The 20,858-nt window shown below is 59.6% G+C and overlaps 25 non-coding genes across 25 annotated transcripts; all 25 read left to right on the forward strand.

The window, feature by feature from the left end:
- The first annotated feature begins 239 nt into the window (after positions 1-239).
- Positions 240-403, forward strand: LOC138294278 (U1 spliceosomal RNA). Its single transcript, XR_011203322.1, has one exon. It is a non-coding gene; the product is annotated as a U1 spliceosomal RNA (small nuclear RNA).
- An 855-nt stretch (positions 404-1,258) lies between these two features.
- Positions 1,259-1,422, forward strand: LOC138294289 (U1 spliceosomal RNA). The gene has a single exon (XR_011203332.1). It is a non-coding gene; the product is annotated as a U1 spliceosomal RNA (small nuclear RNA).
- Positions 1,423-1,932: 510 nt separating this feature from the next.
- LOC138294300 (U1 spliceosomal RNA) lies at positions 1,933-2,096 on the forward strand. The gene has a single exon (XR_011203342.1). It is a non-coding gene; the product is annotated as a U1 spliceosomal RNA (small nuclear RNA).
- An 847-nt stretch (positions 2,097-2,943) lies between these two features.
- Positions 2,944-3,107, forward strand: LOC138294311 (U1 spliceosomal RNA). The gene has a single exon (XR_011203346.1). It is a non-coding gene; the product is annotated as a U1 spliceosomal RNA (small nuclear RNA).
- Positions 3,108-3,617: 510 nt separating this feature from the next.
- LOC138294322 (U1 spliceosomal RNA) lies at positions 3,618-3,781 on the forward strand. The gene has a single exon (XR_011203350.1). It is a non-coding gene; the product is annotated as a U1 spliceosomal RNA (small nuclear RNA).
- Positions 3,782-4,636: 855 nt separating this feature from the next.
- Positions 4,637-4,800, forward strand: LOC138294333 (U1 spliceosomal RNA). The gene has a single exon (XR_011203355.1). It is a non-coding gene; the product is annotated as a U1 spliceosomal RNA (small nuclear RNA).
- A 510-nt stretch (positions 4,801-5,310) lies between these two features.
- On the forward strand, positions 5,311-5,474 carry LOC138294344 (U1 spliceosomal RNA). Its single transcript, XR_011203364.1, has one exon. It is a non-coding gene; the product is annotated as a U1 spliceosomal RNA (small nuclear RNA).
- An 831-nt stretch (positions 5,475-6,305) lies between these two features.
- Positions 6,306-6,469, forward strand: LOC138294355 (U1 spliceosomal RNA). Its single transcript, XR_011203375.1, has one exon. It is a non-coding gene; the product is annotated as a U1 spliceosomal RNA (small nuclear RNA).
- Positions 6,470-6,979: 510 nt separating this feature from the next.
- LOC138294366 (U1 spliceosomal RNA) lies at positions 6,980-7,143 on the forward strand. Its single transcript, XR_011203386.1, has one exon. It is a non-coding gene; the product is annotated as a U1 spliceosomal RNA (small nuclear RNA).
- An 847-nt stretch (positions 7,144-7,990) lies between these two features.
- Positions 7,991-8,154, forward strand: LOC138294388 (U1 spliceosomal RNA). Its single transcript, XR_011203407.1, has one exon. It is a non-coding gene; the product is annotated as a U1 spliceosomal RNA (small nuclear RNA).
- Positions 8,155-8,664: 510 nt separating this feature from the next.
- Positions 8,665-8,828, forward strand: LOC138294399 (U1 spliceosomal RNA). Its single transcript, XR_011203414.1, has one exon. It is a non-coding gene; the product is annotated as a U1 spliceosomal RNA (small nuclear RNA).
- Positions 8,829-9,683: 855 nt separating this feature from the next.
- Positions 9,684-9,847, forward strand: LOC138294410 (U1 spliceosomal RNA). The gene has a single exon (XR_011203423.1). It is a non-coding gene; the product is annotated as a U1 spliceosomal RNA (small nuclear RNA).
- Positions 9,848-10,357: 510 nt separating this feature from the next.
- LOC138294421 (U1 spliceosomal RNA) lies at positions 10,358-10,521 on the forward strand. Its single transcript, XR_011203434.1, has one exon. It is a non-coding gene; the product is annotated as a U1 spliceosomal RNA (small nuclear RNA).
- An 847-nt stretch (positions 10,522-11,368) lies between these two features.
- LOC138294432 (U1 spliceosomal RNA) lies at positions 11,369-11,532 on the forward strand. The gene has a single exon (XR_011203442.1). It is a non-coding gene; the product is annotated as a U1 spliceosomal RNA (small nuclear RNA).
- Positions 11,533-12,042: 510 nt separating this feature from the next.
- On the forward strand, positions 12,043-12,206 carry LOC138294443 (U1 spliceosomal RNA). The gene has a single exon (XR_011203448.1). It is a non-coding gene; the product is annotated as a U1 spliceosomal RNA (small nuclear RNA).
- An 847-nt stretch (positions 12,207-13,053) lies between these two features.
- On the forward strand, positions 13,054-13,217 carry LOC138294454 (U1 spliceosomal RNA). The gene has a single exon (XR_011203456.1). It is a non-coding gene; the product is annotated as a U1 spliceosomal RNA (small nuclear RNA).
- Positions 13,218-13,727: 510 nt separating this feature from the next.
- Positions 13,728-13,891, forward strand: LOC138294465 (U1 spliceosomal RNA). Its single transcript, XR_011203465.1, has one exon. It is a non-coding gene; the product is annotated as a U1 spliceosomal RNA (small nuclear RNA).
- Positions 13,892-14,746: 855 nt separating this feature from the next.
- On the forward strand, positions 14,747-14,910 carry LOC138294476 (U1 spliceosomal RNA). Its single transcript, XR_011203466.1, has one exon. It is a non-coding gene; the product is annotated as a U1 spliceosomal RNA (small nuclear RNA).
- Positions 14,911-15,420: 510 nt separating this feature from the next.
- On the forward strand, positions 15,421-15,584 carry LOC138294487 (U1 spliceosomal RNA). The gene has a single exon (XR_011203467.1). It is a non-coding gene; the product is annotated as a U1 spliceosomal RNA (small nuclear RNA).
- A 510-nt stretch (positions 15,585-16,094) lies between these two features.
- Positions 16,095-16,258, forward strand: LOC138294509 (U1 spliceosomal RNA). Its single transcript, XR_011203469.1, has one exon. It is a non-coding gene; the product is annotated as a U1 spliceosomal RNA (small nuclear RNA).
- Positions 16,259-17,105: 847 nt separating this feature from the next.
- Positions 17,106-17,269, forward strand: LOC138294520 (U1 spliceosomal RNA). The gene has a single exon (XR_011203470.1). It is a non-coding gene; the product is annotated as a U1 spliceosomal RNA (small nuclear RNA).
- Positions 17,270-17,779: 510 nt separating this feature from the next.
- Positions 17,780-17,943, forward strand: LOC138294531 (U1 spliceosomal RNA). Its single transcript, XR_011203471.1, has one exon. It is a non-coding gene; the product is annotated as a U1 spliceosomal RNA (small nuclear RNA).
- An 855-nt stretch (positions 17,944-18,798) lies between these two features.
- LOC138294542 (U1 spliceosomal RNA) lies at positions 18,799-18,962 on the forward strand. The gene has a single exon (XR_011203472.1). It is a non-coding gene; the product is annotated as a U1 spliceosomal RNA (small nuclear RNA).
- A 510-nt stretch (positions 18,963-19,472) lies between these two features.
- LOC138294553 (U1 spliceosomal RNA) lies at positions 19,473-19,636 on the forward strand. The gene has a single exon (XR_011203473.1). It is a non-coding gene; the product is annotated as a U1 spliceosomal RNA (small nuclear RNA).
- An 855-nt stretch (positions 19,637-20,491) lies between these two features.
- On the forward strand, positions 20,492-20,655 carry LOC138294564 (U1 spliceosomal RNA). Its single transcript, XR_011203474.1, has one exon. It is a non-coding gene; the product is annotated as a U1 spliceosomal RNA (small nuclear RNA).
- Positions 20,656-20,858: the final 203 nt, after the last annotated feature.

Genomic DNA, 20,858 nt, shown 5'->3' on the forward strand with positions numbered 1-20,858 from the left:
GATTGGCTCTGCTGGATGGCGTGGTCATGTAAATTTCACTGGCCGGCCGGCCGAGGCTTCTGGGAAGCAGCTTTGGGTAGGCAACGGCTTTGCCCAAAGGGTCTGCGGGGCCTTGGCTGGTCACTTTGCGCCCCCACGCCCATGCTCTGCCCCGCCTCAGGCCTTGCCTCTGTGGATGCCACCCTCGCTCTGCAGGGAGATGCCAAGCGGGCCCCCCTTGCCCTGTCCCCTTCCAACTCATACTTACCTGGCAGGGGAGACACCATGATCACGAAGGTGGTTCTCCCAGGGTGAGGCTCATCCATTGCACTTCGGATGTGCTGACCCCTGCGATGTCCCCAAATGCGGGATACTCGACTGCATAATTTCTGGTAGTGGGGGACTGCGTTCGCGCTTTCCCCTGATCTCTGGTATCAAGAAAGGCAACAAGAAAAACCACTCTGGAGCACCCTTAGCTGTCTCTCCAGCTTCCTTCTGGGTGCTGCAGCAGGCTGGAAATGGGGCTGGGCAAGGGGAAGAGGCATGCAAATTCAGGAGCCTGGGGAGTGCTGGGATAGCTGCCGCCTCCCACTCAGGGGACCTATCCAGAGAGAGGAAAGTAGGCCCTGGCTAGGTGACAGGTCTGTCCCTCTCAGCTAAGCCCCTGGGCTTGTGGACCGGCTGTCAGCCTGTAGTCCTCACCCTTGCCTTCTGGGGCCAAGACTATGGCTGAGGCCACCAGGCCTGGGCCCGGCGAGGGCTCTGCCCGGCGAGGGTTCTGCCGCGTTTGGGAGCATTCGGGAAGGCGTGAGGGGCTCAGGGCGCGAAACACTGCTCCCCGGCAGGCCTTTTCCCTGGCTTTGGCCAACAAAAGCACTGCCTAGCCCTAGAGTAGGGCTTAGTGGCAGTTCTGTAGGCTCAGAAGCCTCCAACTCTGCTTCTGGGCCTTCTTTCCACCTGGCGAGCCCACCTGTCAGCATGCTGTACTCTACCCTTGCCCAAATTCTCAGCAATGGAGAGGATCCTGAAAGCAAGGCCCTGATTGGCTCTGCTGGATGGCGTGGTCATGTAAATTTCACTGGCCGGCCGGCCGAGGCTTCTGGGAAGCAGCTTTGGGTAGGCAACGGCTTTGCCCAAAGGGTCTGCGGGGCCTTGGCTGGTCACTTTGCGCCCCCACGCCCATGCTCTGCCCCGCCTCAGGCCTTGCCTCTGTGGATGCCACCCTCGCTCTGCAGGGAGATGCCAAGCGGGCCCCCCTTGCCCTGTCCCCTTCCAACTCATACTTACCTGGCAGGGGAGACACCATGATCACGAAGGTGGTTCTCCCAGGGTGAGGCTCATCCATTGCACTTCGGATGTGCTGACCCCTGCGATGTCCCCAAATGCGGGATACTCGACTGCATAATTTCTGGTAGTGGGGGACTGCGTTCGCGCTTTCCCCTGATCTCTGGTATCAAGAAAGGCAACAAGAAAAACCACTCTGGAGCACCCTTAGCTGTCTCTCCAGCTTCCTTCTGGGTGCTGCAGTAGGCTGGAAATGGGGCTGGGCAAGGGGAAGAGGCATGCAAATTCAGGAGCCTGGGGAATGCTGGGAAAGGGCCTCAAAAGCTGCTTCTGGGCCTTCGTTCCACCTGGCGAGCCCACCTGTCAGCATGCTGTACTCTACCCTTGCCCAAATTCTCAGCAATGGAGAGGATCCTGAAAGCAAGGCCCTGATTGGCTCTGCTGGATGGCGTGGTCATGTAAATTTCACTGGCCGGCCGGCCGAGGCTTCTGGGAAGCAGCTTTGGGTAGGCAACGGCTTTGCCCAAAGGGTCTGCGGGGCCTTGGCTGGTCACTTTGCGCCCCCACGCCCATGCTCTGCCCCGCCTCAGGCCTTGCCTCTGTGGATGCCACCCTCGCTCTGCAGGGAGATGCCAAGCGGGCCCCCCTTGCCCTGTCCCCTTCCAACTCATACTTACCTGGCAGGGGAGACACCATGATCACGAAGGTGGTTCTCCCAGGGTGAGGCTCATCCATTGCACTTCGGATGTGCTGACCCCTGCGATGTCCCCAAATGCGGGATACTCGACTGCATAATTTCTGGTAGTGGGGGACTGCGTTCGCGCTTTCCCCTGATCTCTGGTATCAAGAAAGGCAACAAGAAAAACCACTCTGGAGCACCCTTAGCTGTCTCTCCAGCTTCCTTCTGGGTGCTGCAGCAGGCTGGAAATGGGGCTGGGCAAGGGGAAGAGGCATGCAAATTCAGGAGCCTGGGGAGTGCTGGGATAGCTGCCGCCTCCCACTCAGGGGACCTATCCAGAGAGAGGAAAGTAGGCCCTGGCTAGGTGACAGGTCTGTCCCTCTCAGCTAAGCCCCTGGGCTTGTGGACCGGCTGTCAGCCTGTAGTCCTCACCCTTGCCTTCTGGGGCCAAGACTATGGCTGAGGCCACCAGGCCTGGGCCCGGCGAGGGCTCTGCCCGGCGAGGGTTCTGCCGCGTTTGGGAGCGTTCGTGAGGGGCTCAGGGCGCGAAACACTGCTCCCCGGCAGGCCTTTTCCCTGGCTTTGGCCAACAAAAGCACTGCCTAGCCCTAGAGTAGGGCTTAGTGGCAGTTCTGTAGGCTCAGAAGCCTCCAACTCTGCTTCTGGGCCTTCTTTCCACCTGGCGAGCCCACCTGTCAGCATGCTGTACTCTACCCTTGCCCAAATTCTCAGCAATGGAGAGGATCCTGAAAGCAAGGCCCTGATTGGCTCTGCTGGATGGCGTGGTCATGTAAATTTCACTGGCCGGCCGGCCGAGGCTTCTGGGAAGCAGCTTTGGGTAGGCAACGGCTTTGCCCAAAGGGTCTGCGGGGCCTTGGCTGGTCACTTTGCGCCCCCACGCCCATGCTCTGCCCCGCCTCAGGCCTTGCCTCTGTGGATGCCACCCTCGCTCTGCAGGGAGATGCCAAGCGGGCCCCCCTTGCCCTGTCCCCTTCCAACTCATACTTACCTGGCAGGGGAGACACCATGATCACGAAGGTGGTTCTCCCAGGGTGAGGCTCATCCATTGCACTTCGGATGTGCTGACCCCTGCGATGTCCCCAAATGCGGGATACTCGACTGCATAATTTCTGGTAGTGGGGGACTGCGTTCGCGCTTTCCCCTGATCTCTGGTATCAAGAAAGGCAACAAGAAAAACCACTCTGGAGCACCCTTAGCTGTCTCTCCAGCTTCCTTCTGGGTGCTGCAGTAGGCTGGAAATGGGGCTGGGCAAGGGGAAGAGGCATGCAAATTCAGGAGCCTGGGGAATGCTGGGAAAGGGCCTCAAAAGCTGCTTCTGGGCCTTCGTTCCACCTGGCGAGCCCACCTGTCAGCATGCTGTACTCTACCCTTGCCCAAATTCTCAGCAATGGAGAGGATCCTGAAAGCAAGGCCCTGATTGGCTCTGCTGGATGGCGTGGTCATGTAAATTTCACTGGCCGGCCGGCCGAGGCTTCTGGGAAGCAGCTTTGGGTAGGCAACGGCTTTGCCCAAAGGGTCTGCGGGGCCTTGGCTGGTCACTTTGCGCCCCCACGCCCATGCTCTGCCCCGCCTCAGGCCTTGCCTCTGTGGATGCCACCCTCGCTCTGCAGGGAGATGCCAAGCGGGCCCCCCTTGCCCTGTCCCCTTCCAACTCATACTTACCTGGCAGGGGAGACACCATGATCACGAAGGTGGTTCTCCCAGGGTGAGGCTCATCCATTGCACTTCGGATGTGCTGACCCCTGCGATGTCCCCAAATGCGGGATACTCGACTGCATAATTTCTGGTAGTGGGGGACTGCGTTCGCGCTTTCCCCTGATCTCTGGTATCAAGAAAGGCAACAAGAAAAACCACTCTGGAGCACCCTTAGCTGTCTCTCCAGCTTCCTTCTGGGTGCTGCAGCAGGCTGGAAATGGGGCTGGGCAAGGGGAAGAGGCATGCAAATTCAGGAGCCTGGGGAGTGCTGGGATAGCTGCCGCCTCCCACTCAGGGGACCTATCCAGAGAGAGGAAAGTAGGCCCTGGCTAGGTGACAGGTCTGTCCCTCTCAGCTAAGCCCCTGGGCTTGTGGACCGGCTGTCAGCCTGTAGTCCTCACCCTTGCCTTCTGGGGCCAAGACTATGGCTGAGGCCACCAGGCCTGGGCCCGGCGAGGGCTCTGCCCGGCGAGGGTTCTGCCGCGTTTGGGAGCGTTCGGGAAGGCGTGAGGGGCTCAGGGCGCGAAACACTGCTCCCCGGCAGGCCTTTTCCCTGGCTTTGGCCAACAAAAGCACTGCCTAGCCCTAGAGTAGGGCTTAGTGGCAGTTCTGTAGGCTCAGAAGCCTCCAACTCTGCTTCTGGGCCTTCTTTCCACCTGGCGAGCCCACCTGTCAGCATGCTGTACTCTACCCTTGCCCAAATTCTCAGCAATGGAGAGGATCCTGAAAGCAAGGCCCTGATTGGCTCTGCTGGATGGCGTGGTCATGTAAATTTCACTGGCCGGCCGGCCGAGGCTTCTGGGAAGCAGCTTTGGGTAGGCAACGGCTTTGCCCAAAGGGTCTGCGGGGCCTTGGCTGGTCACTTTGCGCCCCCACGCCCATGCTCTGCCCCGCCTCAGGCCTTGCCTCTGTGGATGCCACCCTCGCTCTGCAGGGAGATGCCAAGCGGGCCCCCCTTGCCCTGTCCCCTTCCAACTCATACTTACCTGGCAGGGGAGACACCATGATCACGAAGGTGGTTCTCCCAGGGTGAGGCTCATCCATTGCACTTCGGATGTGCTGACCCCTGCGATGTCCCCAAATGCGGGATACTCGACTGCATAATTTCTGGTAGTGGGGGACTGCGTTCGCGCTTTCCCCTGATCTCTGGTATCAAGAAAGGCAACAAGAAAAACCACTCTGGAGCACCCTTAGCTGTCTCTCCAGCTTCCTTCTGGGTGCTGCAGTAGGCTGGAAATGGGGCTGGGCAAGGGGAAGAGGCATGCAAATTCAGGAGCCTGGGGAATGCTGGGAAAGGGCCTCAAAAGCTGCTTCTGGGCCTTCGTTCCACCTGGCGAGCCCACCTGTCAGCATGCTGTACTCTACCCTTGCCCAAATTCTCAGCAATGGAGAGGATCCTGAAAGCAAGGCCCTGATTGGCTCTGCTGGATGGCGTGGTCATGTAAATTTCACTGGCCGGCCGGCCGAGGCTTCTGGGAAGCAGCTTTGGGTAGGCAACGGCTTTGCCCAAAGGGTCTGCGGGGCCTTGGCTGGTCACTTTGCGCCCCCACGCCCATGCTCTGCCCCGCCTCAGGCCTTGCCTCTGTGGATGCCACCCTCGCTCTGCAGGGAGATGCCAAGCGGGCCCCCCTTGCCCTGTCCCCTTCCAACTCATACTTACCTGGCAGGGGAGACACCATGATCACGAAGGTGGTTCTCCCAGGGTGAGGCTCATCCATTGCACTTCGGATGTGCTGACCCCTGCGATGTCCCCAAATGCGGGATACTCGACTGCATAATTTCTGGTAGTGGGGGACTGCGTTCGCGCTTTCCCCTGATCTCTGGTATCAAGAAAGGCAACAAGAAAAACCACTCTGGAGCACCCTTAGCTGTCTCTCCAGCTTCCTTCTGGGTGCTGCAGCAGGCTGGAAATGGGGCTGGGCAAGGGGAAGAGGCATGCAAATTCAGGAGCCTGGGGAGTGCTGGGATAGCTGCCGCCTCCCACTCAGGGGACCTATCCAGAGAGAGGAAAGTAGGCCCTGGCTAGGTGACAGGTCTGTCCCTCTCAGCTAAGCCCCTGGGCTTGTGGACCGGCTGTCAGCCTGTAGTCCTCACCCTTGCCTTCTGGGGCCAAGACTATGGCTGAGGCCACCAGGCCTGGGCCCGGCGAGGGTTCTGCCGCGTTTGGGAGCGTTCGTGAGGGGCTCAGGGCGCGAAACACTGCTCCCCGGCAGGCCTTTTCCCTGGCTTTGGCCAACAAAAGCACTGCCTAGCCCTAGAGTAGGGCTTAGTGGCAGTTCTGTAGGCTCAGAAGCCTCCAACTCTGCTTCTGGGCCTTCTTTCCACCTGGCGAGCCCACCTGTCAGCATGCTGTACTCTACCCTTGCCCAAATTCTCAGCAATGGAGAGGATCCTGAAAGCAAGGCCCTGATTGGCTCTGCTGGATGGCGTGGTCATGTAAATTTCACTGGCCGGCCGGCCGAGGCTTCTGGGAAGCAGCTTTGGGTAGGCAACGGCTTTGCCCAAAGGGTCTGCGGGGCCTTGGCTGGTCACTTTGCGCCCCCACGCCCATGCTCTGCCCCGCCTCAGGCCTTGCCTCTGTGGATGCCACCCTCGCTCTGCAGGGAGATGCCAAGCGGGCCCCCCTTGCCCTGTCCCCTTCCAACTCATACTTACCTGGCAGGGGAGACACCATGATCACGAAGGTGGTTCTCCCAGGGTGAGGCTCATCCATTGCACTTCGGATGTGCTGACCCCTGCGATGTCCCCAAATGCGGGATACTCGACTGCATAATTTCTGGTAGTGGGGGACTGCGTTCGCGCTTTCCCCTGATCTCTGGTATCAAGAAAGGCAACAAGAAAAACCACTCTGGAGCACCCTTAGCTGTCTCTCCAGCTTCCTTCTGGGTGCTGCAGTAGGCTGGAAATGGGGCTGGGCAAGGGGAAGAGGCATGCAAATTCAGGAGCCTGGGGAATGCTGGGAAAGGGCCTCAAAAGCTGCTTCTGGGCCTTCGTTCCACCTGGCGAGCCCACCTGTCAGCATGCTGTACTCTACCCTTGCCCAAATTCTCAGCAATGGAGAGGATCCTGAAAGCAAGGCCCTGATTGGCTCTGCTGGATGGCGTGGTCATGTAAATTTCACTGGCCGGCCGGCCGAGGCTTCTGGGAAGCAGCTTTGGGTAGGCAACGGCTTTGCCCAAAGGGTCTGCGGGGCCTTGGCTGGTCACTTTGCGCCCCCACGCCCATGCTCTGCCCCGCCTCAGGCCTTGCCTCTGTGGATGCCACCCTCGCTCTGCAGGGAGATGCCAAGCGGGCCCCCCTTGCCCTGTCCCCTTCCAACTCATACTTACCTGGCAGGGGAGACACCATGATCACGAAGGTGGTTCTCCCAGGGTGAGGCTCATCCATTGCACTTCGGATGTGCTGACCCCTGCGATGTCCCCAAATGCGGGATACTCGACTGCATAATTTCTGGTAGTGGGGGACTGCGTTCGCGCTTTCCCCTGATCTCTGGTATCAAGAAAGGCAACAAGAAAAACCACTCTGGAGCACCCTTAGCTGTCTCTCCAGCTTCCTTCTGGGTGCTGCAGCAGGCTGGAAATGGGGCTGGGCAAGGGGAAGAGGCATGCAAATTCAGGAGCCTGGGGAGTGCTGGGATAGCTGCCGCCTCCCACTCAGGGGACCTATCCAGAGAGAGGAAAGTAGGCCCTGGCTAGGTGACAGGTCTGTCCCTCTCAGCTAAGCCCCTGGGCTTGTGGACCGGCTGTCAGCCTGTAGTCCTCACCCTTGCCTTCTGGGGCCAAGACTATGGCTGAGGCCACCAGGCCTGGGCCCGGCGAGGGCTCTGCCCGGCGAGGGTTCTGCCGCGTTTGGGAGCGTTCGTGAGGGGCTCAGGGCGCGAAACACTGCTCCCCGGCAGGCCTTTTCCCTGGCTTTGGCCAACAAAAGCACTGCCTAGCCCTAGAGTAGGGCTTAGTGGCAGTTCTGTAGGCTCAGAAGCCTCCAACTCTGCTTCTGGGCCTTCTTTCCACCTGGCGAGCCCACCTGTCAGCATGCTGTACTCTACCCTTGCCCAAATTCTCAGCAATGGAGAGGATCCTGAAAGCAAGGCCCTGATTGGCTCTGCTGGATGGCGTGGTCATGTAAATTTCACTGGCCGGCCGGCCGAGGCTTCTGGGAAGCAGCTTTGGGTAGGCAACGGCTTTGCCCAAAGGGTCTGCGGGGCCTTGGCTGGTCACTTTGCGCCCCCACGCCCATGCTCTGCCCCGCCTCAGGCCTTGCCTCTGTGGATGCCACCCTCGCTCTGCAGGGAGATGCCAAGCGGGCCCCCCTTGCCCTGTCCCCTTCCAACTCATACTTACCTGGCAGGGGAGACACCATGATCACGAAGGTGGTTCTCCCAGGGTGAGGCTCATCCATTGCACTTCGGATGTGCTGACCCCTGCGATGTCCCCAAATGCGGGATACTCGACTGCATAATTTCTGGTAGTGGGGGACTGCGTTCGCGCTTTCCCCTGATCTCTGGTATCAAGAAAGGCAACAAGAAAAACCACTCTGGAGCACCCTTAGCTGTCTCTCCAGCTTCCTTCTGGGTGCTGCAGTAGGCTGGAAATGGGGCTGGGCAAGGGGAAGAGGCATGCAAATTCAGGAGCCTGGGGAATGCTGGGAAAGGGCCTCAAAAGCTGCTTCTGGGCCTTCGTTCCACCTGGCGAGCCCACCTGTCAGCATGCTGTACTCTACCCTTGCCCAAATTCTCAGCAATGGAGAGGATCCTGAAAGCAAGGCCCTGATTGGCTCTGCTGGATGGCGTGGTCATGTAAATTTCACTGGCCGGCCGGCCGAGGCTTCTGGGAAGCAGCTTTGGGTAGGCAACGGCTTTGCCCAAAGGGTCTGCGGGGCCTTGGCTGGTCACTTTGCGCCCCCACGCCCATGCTCTGCCCCGCCTCAGGCCTTGCCTCTGTGGATGCCACCCTCGCTCTGCAGGGAGATGCCAAGCGGGCCCCCCTTGCCCTGTCCCCTTCCAACTCATACTTACCTGGCAGGGGAGACACCATGATCACGAAGGTGGTTCTCCCAGGGTGAGGCTCATCCATTGCACTTCGGATGTGCTGACCCCTGCGATGTCCCCAAATGCGGGATACTCGACTGCATAATTTCTGGTAGTGGGGGACTGCGTTCGCGCTTTCCCCTGATCTCTGGTATCAAGAAAGGCAACAAGAAAAACCACTCTGGAGCACCCTTAGCTGTCTCTCCAGCTTCCTTCTGGGTGCTGCAGCAGGCTGGAAATGGGGCTGGGCAAGGGGAAGAGGCATGCAAATTCAGGAGCCTGGGGAGTGCTGGGATAGCTGCCGCCTCCCACTCAGGGGACCTATCCAGAGAGAGGAAAGTAGGCCCTGGCTAGGTGACAGGTCTGTCCCTCTCAGCTAAGCCCCTGGGCTTGTGGACCGGCTGTCAGCCTGTAGTCCTCACCCTTGCCTTCTGGGGCCAAGACTATGGCTGAGGCCACCAGGCCTGGGCCCGGCGAGGGCTCTGCCCGGCGAGGGTTCTGCCGCGTTTGGGAGCATTCGGGAAGGCGTGAGGGGCTCAGGGCGCGAAACACTGCTCCCCGGCAGGCCTTTTCCCTGGCTTTGGCCAACAAAAGCACTGCCTAGCCCTAGAGTAGGGCTTAGTGGCAGTTCTGTAGGCTCAGAAGCCTCCAACTCTGCTTCTGGGCCTTCTTTCCACCTGGCGAGCCCACCTGTCAGCATGCTGTACTCTACCCTTGCCCAAATTCTCAGCAATGGAGAGGATCCTGAAAGCAAGGCCCTGATTGGCTCTGCTGGATGGCGTGGTCATGTAAATTTCACTGGCCGGCCGGCCGAGGCTTCTGGGAAGCAGCTTTGGGTAGGCAACGGCTTTGCCCAAAGGGTCTGCGGGGCCTTGGCTGGTCACTTTGCGCCCCCACGCCCATGCTCTGCCCCGCCTCAGGCCTTGCCTCTGTGGATGCCACCCTCGCTCTGCAGGGAGATGCCAAGCGGGCCCCCCTTGCCCTGTCCCCTTCCAACTCATACTTACCTGGCAGGGGAGACACCATGATCACGAAGGTGGTTCTCCCAGGGTGAGGCTCATCCATTGCACTTCGGATGTGCTGACCCCTGCGATGTCCCCAAATGCGGGATACTCGACTGCATAATTTCTGGTAGTGGGGGACTGCGTTCGCGCTTTCCCCTGATCTCTGGTATCAAGAAAGGCAACAAGAAAAACCACTCTGGAGCACCCTTAGCTGTCTCTCCAGCTTCCTTCTGGGTGCTGCAGTAGGCTGGAAATGGGGCTGGGCAAGGGGAAGAGGCATGCAAATTCAGGAGCCTGGGGAATGCTGGGAAAGGGCCTCAAAAGCTGCTTCTGGGCCTTCGTTCCACCTGGCGAGCCCACCTGTCAGCATGCTGTACTCTACCCTTGCCCAAATTCTCAGCAATGGAGAGGATCCTGAAAGCAAGGCCCTGATTGGCTCTGCTGGATGGCGTGGTCATGTAAATTTCACTGGCCGGCCGGCCGAGGCTTCTGGGAAGCAGCTTTGGGTAGGCAACGGCTTTGCCCAAAGGGTCTGCGGGGCCTTGGCTGGTCACTTTGCGCCCCCACGCCCATGCTCTGCCCCGCCTCAGGCCTTGCCTCTGTGGATGCCACCCTCGCTCTGCAGGGAGATGCCAAGCGGGCCCCCCTTGCCCTGTCCCCTTCCAACTCATACTTACCTGGCAGGGGAGACACCATGATCACGAAGGTGGTTCTCCCAGGGTGAGGCTCATCCATTGCACTTCGGATGTGCTGACCCCTGCGATGTCCCCAAATGCGGGATACTCGACTGCATAATTTCTGGTAGTGGGGGACTGCGTTCGCGCTTTCCCCTGATCTCTGGTATCAAGAAAGGCAACAAGAAAAACCACTCTGGAGCACCCTTAGCTGTCTCTCCAGCTTCCTTCTGGGTGCTGCAGCAGGCTGGAAATGGGGCTGGGCAAGGGGAAGAGGCATGCAAATTCAGGAGCCTGGGGAGTGCTGGGATAGCTGCCGCCTCCCACTCAGGGGACCTATCCAGAGAGAGGAAAGTAGGCCCTGGCTAGGTGACAGGTCTGTCCCTCTCAGCTAAGCCCCTGGGCTTGTGGACCGGCTGTCAGCCTGTAGTCCTCACCCTTGCCTTCTGGGGCCAAGACTATGGCTGAGGCCACCAGGCCTGGGCCCGGCGAGGGCTCTGCCCGGCGAGGGTTCTGCCGCGTTTGGGAGCGTTCGTGAGGGGCTCAGGGCGCGAAACACTGCTCCCCGGCAGGCCTTTTCCCTGGCTTTGGCCAACAAAAGCACTGCCTAGCCCTAGAGTAGGGCTTAGTGGCAGTTCTGTAGGCTCAGAAGCCTCCAACTCTGCTTCTGGGCCTTCTTTCCACCTGGCGAGCCCACCTGTCAGCATGCTGTACTCTACCCTTGCCCAAATTCTCAGCAATGGAGAGGATCCTGAAAGCAAGGCCCTGATTGGCTCTGCTGGATGGCGTGGTCATGTAAATTTCACTGGCCGGCCGGCCGAGGCTTCTGGGAAGCAGCTTTGGGTAGGCAACGGCTTTGCCCAAAGGGTCTGCGGGGCCTTGGCTGGTCACTTTGCGCCCCCACGCCCATGCTCTGCCCCGCCTCAGGCCTTGCCTCTGTGGATGCCACCCTCGCTCTGCAGGGAGATGCCAAGCGGGCCCCCCTTGCCCTGTCCCCTTCCAACTCATACTTACCTGGCAGGGGAGACACCATGATCACGAAGGTGGTTCTCCCAGGGTGAGGCTCATCCATTGCACTTCGGATGTGCTGACCCCTGCGATGTCCCCAAATGCGGGATACTCGACTGCATAATTTCTGGTAGTGGGGGACTGCGTTCGCGCTTTCCCCTGATCTCTGGTATCAAGAAAGGCAACAAGAAAAACCACTCTGGAGCACCCTTAGCTGTCTCTCCAGCTTCCTTCTGGGTGCTGCAGTAGGCTGGAAATGGGGCTGGGCAAGGGGAAGAGGCATGCAAATTCAGGAGCCTGGGGAATGCTGGGAAAGGGCCTCAAAAGCTGCTTCTGGGCCTTCGTTCCACCTGGCGAGCCCACCTGTCAGCATGCTGTACTCTACCCTTGCCCAAATTCTCAGCAATGGAGAGGATCCTGAAAGCAAGGCCCTGATTGGCTCTGCTGGATGGCGTGGTCATGTAAATTTCACTGGCCGGCCGGCCGAGGCTTCTGGGAAGCAGCTTTGGGTAGGCAACGGCTTTGCCCAAAGGGTCTGCGGGGCCTTGGCTGGTCACTTTGCGCCCCCACGCCCATGCTCTGCCCCGCCTCAGGCCTTGCCTCTGTGGATGCCACCCTCGCTCTGCAGGGAGATGCCAAGCGGGCCCCCCTTGCCCTGTCCCCTTCCAACTCATACTTACCTGGCAGGGGAGACACCATGATCACGAAGGTGGTTCTCCCAGGGTGAGGCTCATCCATTGCACTTCGGATGTGCTGACCCCTGCGATGTCCCCAAATGCGGGATACTCGACTGCATAATTTCTGGTAGTGGGGGACTGCGTTCGCGCTTTCCCCTGATCTCTGGTATCAAGAAAGGCAACAAGAAAAACCACTCTGGAGCACCCTTAGCTGTCTCTCCAGCTTCCTTCTGGGTGCTGCAGCAGGCTGGAAATGGGGCTGGGCAAGGGGAAGAGGCATGCAAATTCAGGAGCCTGGGGAGTGCTGGGATAGCTGCCGCCTCCCACTCAGGGGACCTATCCAGAGAGAGGAAAGTAGGCCCTGGCTAGGTGACAGGTCTGTCCCTCTCAGCTAAGCCCCTGGGCTTGTGGACCGGCTGTCAGCCTGTAGTCCTCACCCTTGCCTTCTGGGGCCAAGACTATGGCTGAGGCCACCAGGCCTGGGCCCGGCGAGGGCTCTGCCCGGCGAGGGTTCTGCCGCGTTTGGGAGCGTTCGTGAGGGGCTCAGGGCGCGAAACACTGCTCCCCGGCAGGCCTTTTCCCTGGCTTTGGCCAACAAAAGCACTGCCTAGCCCTAGAGTAGGGCTTAGTGGCAGTTCTGTAGGCTCAGAAGCCTCCAACTCTGCTTCTGGGCCTTCTTTCCACCTGGCGAGCCCACCTGTCAGCATGCTGTACTCTACCCTTGCCCAAATTCTCAGCAATGGAGAGGATCCTGAAAGCAAGGCCCTGATTGGCTCTGCTGGATGGCGTGGTCATGTAAATTTCACTGGCCGGCCGGCCGAGGCTTCTGGGAAGCAGCTTTGGGTAGGCAACGGCTTTGCCCAAAGGGTCTGCGGGGCCTTGGCTGGTCACTTTGCGCCCCCACGCCCATGCTCTGCCCCGCCTCAGGCCTTGCCTCTGTGGATGCCACCCTCGCTCTGCAGGGAGATGCCAAGCGGGCCCCCCTTGCCCTGTCCCCTTCCAACTCATACTTACCTGGCAGGGGAGACACCATGATCACGAAGGTGGTTCTCCCAGGGTGAGGCTCATCCATTGCACTTCGGATGTGCTGACCCCTGCGATGTCCCCAAATGCGGGATACTCGACTGCATAATTTCTGGTAGTGGGGGACTGCGTTCGCGCTTTCCCCTGATCTCTGGTATCAAGAAAGGCAACAAGAAAAACCACTCTGGAGCACCCTTAGCTGTCTCTCCAGCTTCCTTCTGGGTGCTGCAGTAGGCTGGAAATGGGGCTGGGCAAGGGGAAGAGGCATGCAAATTCAGGAGCCTGGGGAATGCTGGGAAAGGGCCTCAAAAGCTGCTTCTGGGCCTTCGTTCCACCTGGCGAGCCCACCTGTCAGCATGCTGTACTCTACCCTTGCCCAAATTCTCAGCAATGGAGAGGATCCTGAAAGCAAGGCCCTGATTGGCTCTGCTGGATGGCGTGGTCATGTAAATTTCACTGGCCGGCCGGCCGAGGCTTCTGGGAAGCAGCTTTGGGTAGGCAACGGCTTTGCCCAAAGGGTCTGCGGGGCCTTGGCTGGTCACTTTGCGCCCCCACGCCCATGCTCTGCCCCGCCTCAGGCCTTGCCTCTGTGGATGCCACCCTCGCTCTGCAGGGAGATGCCAAGCGGGCCCCCCTTGCCCTGTCCCCTTCCAACTCATACTTACCTGGCAGGGGAGACACCATGATCACGAAGGTGGTTCTCCCAGGGTGAGGCTCATCCATTGCACTTCGGATGTGCTGACCCCTGCGATGTCCCCAAATGCGGGATACTCGACTGCATAATTTCTGGTAGTGGGGGACTGCGTTCGCGCTTTCCCCTGATCTCTGGTATCAAGAAAGGCAACAAGAAAAACCACTCTGGAGCACCCTTAGCTGTCTCTCCAGCTTCCTTCTGGGTGCTGCAGCAGGCTGGAAATGGGGCTGGGCAAGGGGAAGAGGCATGCAAATTCAGGAGCCTGGGGAGTGCTGGGATAGCTGCCGCCTCCCACTCAGGGGACCTATCCAGAGAGAGGAAAGTAGGCCCTGGCTAGGTGACAGGTCTGTCCCTCTCAGCTAAGCCCCTGGGCTTGTGGACCGGCTGTCAGCCTGTAGTCCTCACCCTTGCCTTCTGGGGCCAAGACTATGGCTGAGGCCACCAGGCCTGGGCCCGGCGAGGGCTCTGCCCGGCGAGGGTTCTGCCGCGTTTGGGAGCATTCGGGAAGGCGTGAGGGGCTCAGGGCGCGAAACACTGCTCCCCGGCAGGCCTTTTCCCTGGCTTTGGCCAACAAAAGCACTGCCTAGCCCTAGAGTAGGGCTTAGTGGCAGTTCTGTAGGCTCAGAAGCCTCCAACTCTGCTTCTGGGCCTTCTTTCCACCTGGCGAGCCCACCTGTCAGCATGCTGTACTCTACCCTTGCCCAAATTCTCAGCAATGGAGAGGATCCTGAAAGCAAGGCCCTGATTGGCTCTGCTGGATGGCGTGGTCATGTAAATTTCACTGGCCGGCCGGCCGAGGCTTCTGGGAAGCAGCTTTGGGTAGGCAACGGCTTTGCCCAAAGGGTCTGCGGGGCCTTGGCTGGTCACTTTGCGCCCCCACGCCCATGCTCTGCCCCGCCTCAGGCCTTGCCTCTGTGGATGCCACCCTCGCTCTGCAGGGAGATGCCAAGCGGGCCCCCCTTGCCCTGTCCCCTTCCAACTCATACTTACCTGGCAGGGGAGACACCATGATCACGAAGGTGGTTCTCCCAGGGTGAGGCTCATCCATTGCACTTCGGATGTGCTGACCCCTGCGATGTCCCCAAATGCGGGATACTCGACTGCATAATTTCTGGTAGTGGGGGACTGCGTTCGCGCTTTCCCCTGATCTCTGGTATCAAGAAAGGCAACAAGAAAAACCACTCTGGAGCACCCTTAGCTGTCTCTCCAGCTTCCTTCTGGGTGCTGCAGTAGGCTGGAAATGGGGCTGGGCAAGGGGAAGAGGCATGCAAATTCAGGAGCCTGGGGAATGCTGGGAAAGGGCCTCAAAAGCTGCTTCTGGGCCTTCGTTCCACCTGGCGAGCCCACCTGTCAGCATGCTGTACTCTACCCTTGCCCAAATTCTCAGCAATGGAGAGGATCCTGAAAGCAAGGCCCTGATTGGCTCTGCTGGATGGCGTGGTCATGTAAATTTCACTGGCCGGCCGGCCGAGGCTTCTGGGAAGCAGCTTTGGGTAGGCAACGGCTTTGCCCAAAGGGTCTGCGGGGCCTTGGCTGGTCACTTTGCGCCCCCACGCCCATGCTCTGCCCCGCCTCAGGCCTTGCCTCTGTGGATGCCACCCTCGCTCTGCAGGGAGATGCCAAGCGGGCCCCCCTTGCCCTGTCCCCTTCCAACTCATACTTACCTGGCAGGGGAGACACCATGATCACGAAGGTGGTTCTCCCAGGGTGAGGCTCATCCATTGCACTTCGGATGTGCTGACCCCTGCGATGTCCCCAAATGCGGGATACTCGACTGCATAATTTCTGGTAGTGGGGGACTGCGTTCGCGCTTTCCCCTGATCTCTGGTATCAAGAAAGGCAACAAGAAAAACCACTCTGGAGCACCCTTAGCTGTCTCTCCAGCTTCCTTCTGGGTGCTGCAGTAGGCTGGAAATGGGGCTGGGCAAGGGGAAGAGGCATGCAAATTCAGGAGCCTGGGGAATGCTGGGAAAGGGCCTCAAAAGCTGCTTCTGGGCCTTCGTTCCACCTGGCGAGCCCACCTGTCAGCATGCTGTACTCTACCCTTGCCCAAATTCTCAGCAATGGAGAGGATCCTGAAAGCAAGGCCCTGATTGGCTCTGCTGGATGGCGTGGTCATGTAAATTTCACTGGCCGGCCGGCCGAGGCTTCTGGGAAGCAGCTTTGGGTAGGCAACGGCTTTGCCCAAAGGGTCTGCGGGGCCTTGGCTGGTCACTTTGCGCCCCCACGCCCATGCTCTGCCCCGCCTCAGGCCTTGCCTCTGTGGATGCCACCCTCGCTCTGCAGGGAGATGCCAAGCGGGCCCCCCTTGCCCTGTCCCCTTCCAACTCATACTTACCTGGCAGGGGAGACACCATGATCACGAAGGTGGTTCTCCCAGGGTGAGGCTCATCCATTGCACTTCGGATGTGCTGACCCCTGCGATGTCCCCAAATGCGGGATACTCGACTGCATAATTTCTGGTAGTGGGGGACTGCGTTCGCGCTTTCCCCTGATCTCTGGTATCAAGAAAGGCAACAAGAAAAACCACTCTGGAGCACCCTTAGCTGTCTCTCCAGCTTCCTTCTGGGTGCTGCAGCAGGCTGGAAATGGGGCTGGGCAAGGGGAAGAGGCATGCAAATTCAGGAGCCTGGGGAGTGCTGGGATAGCTGCCGCCTCCCACTCAGGGGACCTATCCAGAGAGAGGAAAGTAGGCCCTGGCTAGGTGACAGGTCTGTCCCTCTCAGCTAAGCCCCTGGGCTTGTGGACCGGCTGTCAGCCTGTAGTCCTCACCCTTGCCTTCTGGGGCCAAGACTATGGCTGAGGCCACCAGGCCTGGGCCCGGCGAGGGCTCTGCCCGGCGAGGGTTCTGCCGCGTTTGGGAGCGTTCGTGAGGGGCTCAGGGCGCGAAACACTGCTCCCCGGCAGGCCTTTTCCCTGGCTTTGGCCAACAAAAGCACTGCCTAGCCCTAGAGTAGGGCTTAGTGGCAGTTCTGTAGGCTCAGAAGCCTCCAACTCTGCTTCTGGGCCTTCTTTCCACCTGGCGAGCCCACCTGTCAGCATGCTGTACTCTACCCTTGCCCAAATTCTCAGCAATGGAGAGGATCCTGAAAGCAAGGCCCTGATTGGCTCTGCTGGATGGCGTGGTCATGTAAATTTCACTGGCCGGCCGGCCGAGGCTTCTGGGAAGCAGCTTTGGGTAGGCAACGGCTTTGCCCAAAGGGTCTGCGGGGCCTTGGCTGGTCACTTTGCGCCCCCACGCCCATGCTCTGCCCCGCCTCAGGCCTTGCCTCTGTGGATGCCACCCTCGCTCTGCAGGGAGATGCCAAGCGGGCCCCCCTTGCCCTGTCCCCTTCCAACTCATACTTACCTGGCAGGGGAGACACCATGATCACGAAGGTGGTTCTCCCAGGGTGAGGCTCATCCATTGCACTTCGGATGTGCTGACCCCTGCGATGTCCCCAAATGCGGGATACTCGACTGCATAATTTCTGGTAGTGGGGGACTGCGTTCGCGCTTTCCCCTGATCTCTGGTATCAAGAAAGGCAACAAGAAAAACCACTCTGGAGCACCCTTAGCTGTCTCTCCAGCTTCCTTCTGGGTGCTGCAGTAGGCTGGAAATGGGGCTGGGCAAGGGGAAGAGGCATGCAAATTCAGGAGCCTGGGGAATGCTGGGAAAGGGCCTCAAAAGCTGCTTCTGGGCCTTCGTTCCACCTGGCGAGCCCACCTGTCAGCATGCTGTACTCTACCCTTGCCCAAATTCTCAGCAATGGAGAGGATCCTGAAAGCAAGGCCCTGATTGGCTCTGCTGGATGGCGTGGTCATGTAAATTTCACTGGCCGGCCGGCCGAGGCTTCTGGGAAGCAGCTTTGGGTAGGCAACGGCTTTGCCCAAAGGGTCTGCGGGGCCTTGGCTGGTCACTTTGCGCCCCCACGCCCATGCTCTGCCCCGCCTCAGGCCTTGCCTCTGTGGATGCCACCCTCGCTCTGCAGGGAGATGCCAAGCGGGCCCCCCTTGCCCTGTCCCCTTCCAACTCATACTTACCTGGCAGGGGAGACACCATGATCACGAAGGTGGTTCTCCCAGGGTGAGGCTCATCCATTGCACTTCGGATGTGCTGACCCCTGCGATGTCCCCAAATGCGGGATACTCGACTGCATAATTTCTGGTAGTGGGGGACTGCGTTCGCGCTTTCCCCTGATCTCTGGTATCAAGAAAGGCAACAAGAAAAACCACTCTGGAGCACCCTTAGCTGTCTCTCCAGCTTCCTTCTGGGTGCTGCAGCAGGCTGGAAATGGGGCTGGGCAAGGGGAAGAGGCATGCAAATTCAGGAGCCTGGGGAGTGCTGGGATAGCTGCCGCCTCCCACTCAGGGGACCTATCCAGAGAGAGGAAAGTAGGCCCTGGCTAGGTGACAGGTCTGTCCCTCTCAGCTAAGCCCCTGGGCTTGTGGACCGGCTGTCAGCCTGTAGTCCTCACCCTTGCCTTCTGGGGCCAAGACTATGGCTGAGGCCACCAGGCCTGGGCCCGGCGAGGGCTCTGCCCGGCGAGGGTTCTGCCGCGTTTGGGAGCGTTCGGGAAGGCGTGAGGGGCTCAGGGCGCGAAACACTGCTCCCCGGCAGGCCTTTTCCCTGGCTTTGGCCAACAAAAGCACTGCCTAGCCCTAGAGTAGGGCTTAGTGGCAGTTCTGTAGGCTCAGAAGCCTCCAACTCTGCTTCTGGGCCTTCTTTCCACCTGGCGAGCCCACCTGTCAGCATGCTGTACTCTACCCTTGCCCAAATTCTCAGCAATGGAGAGGATCCTGAAAGCAAGGCCCTGATTGGCTCTGCTGGATGGCGTGGTCATGTAAATTTCACTGGCCGGCCGGCCGAGGCTTCTGGGAAGCAGCTTTGGGTAGGCAACGGCTTTGCCCAAAGGGTCTGCGGGGCCTTGGCTGGTCACTTTGCGCCCCCACGCCCATGCTCTGCCCCGCCTCAGGCCTTGCCTCTGTGGATGCCACCCTCGCTCTGCAGGGAGATGCCAAGCGGGCCCCCCTTGCCCTGTCCCCTTCCAACTCATACTTACCTGGCAGGGGAGACACCATGATCACGAAGGTGGTTCTCCCAGGGTGAGGCTCATCCATTGCACTTCGGATGTGCTGACCCCTGCGATGTCCCCAAATGCGGGATACTCGACTGCATAATTTCTGGTAGTGGGGGACTGCGTTCGCGCTTTCCCCTGATCTCTGGTATCAAGAAAGGCAACAAGAAAAACCACTCTGGAGCACCCTTAGCTGTCTCTCCAGCTTCCTTCTGGGTGCTGCAGTAGGCTGGAAATGGGGCTGGGCAAGGGGAAGAGGCATGCAAATTCAGGAGCCTGGGGAATGCTGGGAAAGGGCCTCAAAAGCTGCTTCTGGGCCTTCGTTCCACCTGGCGAGCCCACCTGTCAGCATGCTGTACTCTACCCTTGCCCAAATTCTCAGCAATGGAGAGGATCCTGAAAGCAAGGCCCTGATTGGCTCTGCTGGATGGCGTGGTCATGTAAATTTCACTGGCCGGCCGGCCGAGGCTTCTGGGAAGCAGCTTTGGGTAGGCAACGGCTTTGCCCAAAGGGTCTGCGGGGCCTTGGCTGGTCACTTTGCGCCCCCACGCCCATGCTCTGCCCCGCCTCAGGCCTTGCCTCTGTGGATGCCACCCTCGCTCTGCAGGGAGATGCCAAGCGGGCCCCCCTTGCCCTGTCCCCTTCCAACTCATACTTACCTGGCAGGGGAGACACCATGATCACGAAGGTGGTTCTCCCAGGGTGAGGCTCATCCATTGCACTTCGGATGTGCTGACCCCTGCGATGTCCCCAAATGCGGGATACTCGACTGCATAATTTCTGGTAGTGGGGGACTGCGTTCGCGCTTTCCCCTGATCTCTGGTATCAAGAAAGGCAACAAGAAAAACCACTCTGGAGCACCCTTAGCTGTCTCTCCAGCTTCCTTCTGGGTGCTGCAGCAGGCTGGAAATGGGGCTGGGCAAGGGGAAGAGGCATGCAAATTCAGGAGCCTGGGGAGTGCTGGGATAGCTGCCGCCTCCCACTCAGGGGACCTATCCAGAGAGAGGAAAGTAGGCCCTGGCTAGGTGACAGGTCTGTCCCTCTCAGCTAAGCCCCTGGGCTTGTGGACCGGCTGTCAGCCTGTAGTCCTCACCCTTGCCTTCTGGGGCCAAGACTATGGCTGAGGCCACCAGGCCTGGGCCCGGCGAGGGCTCTGCCCGGCGAGGGTTCTGCCGCGTTTGGGAGCGTTCGGGAAGGCGTGAGGGGCTCAGGGCGCGAAACACTGCTCCCCGGCAGGCCTTTTCCCTGGCTTTGGCCAACAAAAGCACTGCCTAGCCCTAGAGTAGGGCTTAGTGGCAGTTCTGTAGGCTCAGAAGCCTCCAACTCTGCTTCTGGGCCTTCTTTCCACCTGGCGAGCCCACCTGTCAGCATGCTGTACTCTACCCTTGCCCAAATTCTCAGCAATGGAGAGGATCCTGAAAGCAAGGCCCTGATTGGCTCTGCTGGATGGCGTGGTCATGTAAATTTCACTGGCCGGCCGGCCGAGGCTTCTGGGAAGCAGCTTTGGGTAGGCAACGGCTTTGCCCAAAGGGTCTGCGGGGCCTTGGCTGGTCACTTTGCGCCCCCACGCCCATGCTCTGCCCCGCCTCAGGCCTTGCCTCTGTGGATGCCACCCTCGCTCTGCAGGGAGATGCCAAGCGGGCCCCCCTTGCCCTGTCCCCTTCCAACTCATACTTACCTGGCAGGGGAGACACCATGATCACGAAGGTGGTTCTCCCAGGGTGAGGCTCATCCATTGCACTTCGGATGTGCTGACCCCTGCGATGTCCCCAAATGCGGGATACTCGACTGCATAATTTCTGGTAGTGGGGGACTGCGTTCGCGCTTTCCCCTGATCTCTGGTATCAAGAAAGGCAACAAGAAAAACCACTCTGGAGCACCCTTAGCTGTCTCTCCAGCTTCCTTCTGGGTGCTGCAGTAGGCTGGAAATGGGGCTGGGCAAGGGGAAGAGGCATGCAAATTCAGGAGCCTGGGGAATGCTGGGAAAGGGCCTCAAAAGCTGCTTCTGGGCCTTCGTTCCACCTGGCGAGCCCACCT

Source organism: Pleurodeles waltl, chromosome 1_1, assembly GCF_031143425.1.
Source record: "Pleurodeles waltl isolate 20211129_DDA chromosome 1_1, aPleWal1.hap1.20221129, whole genome shotgun sequence".
NCBI classification, from domain to species: domain Eukaryota; kingdom Metazoa; phylum Chordata; class Amphibia; order Caudata; family Salamandridae; genus Pleurodeles; species Pleurodeles waltl.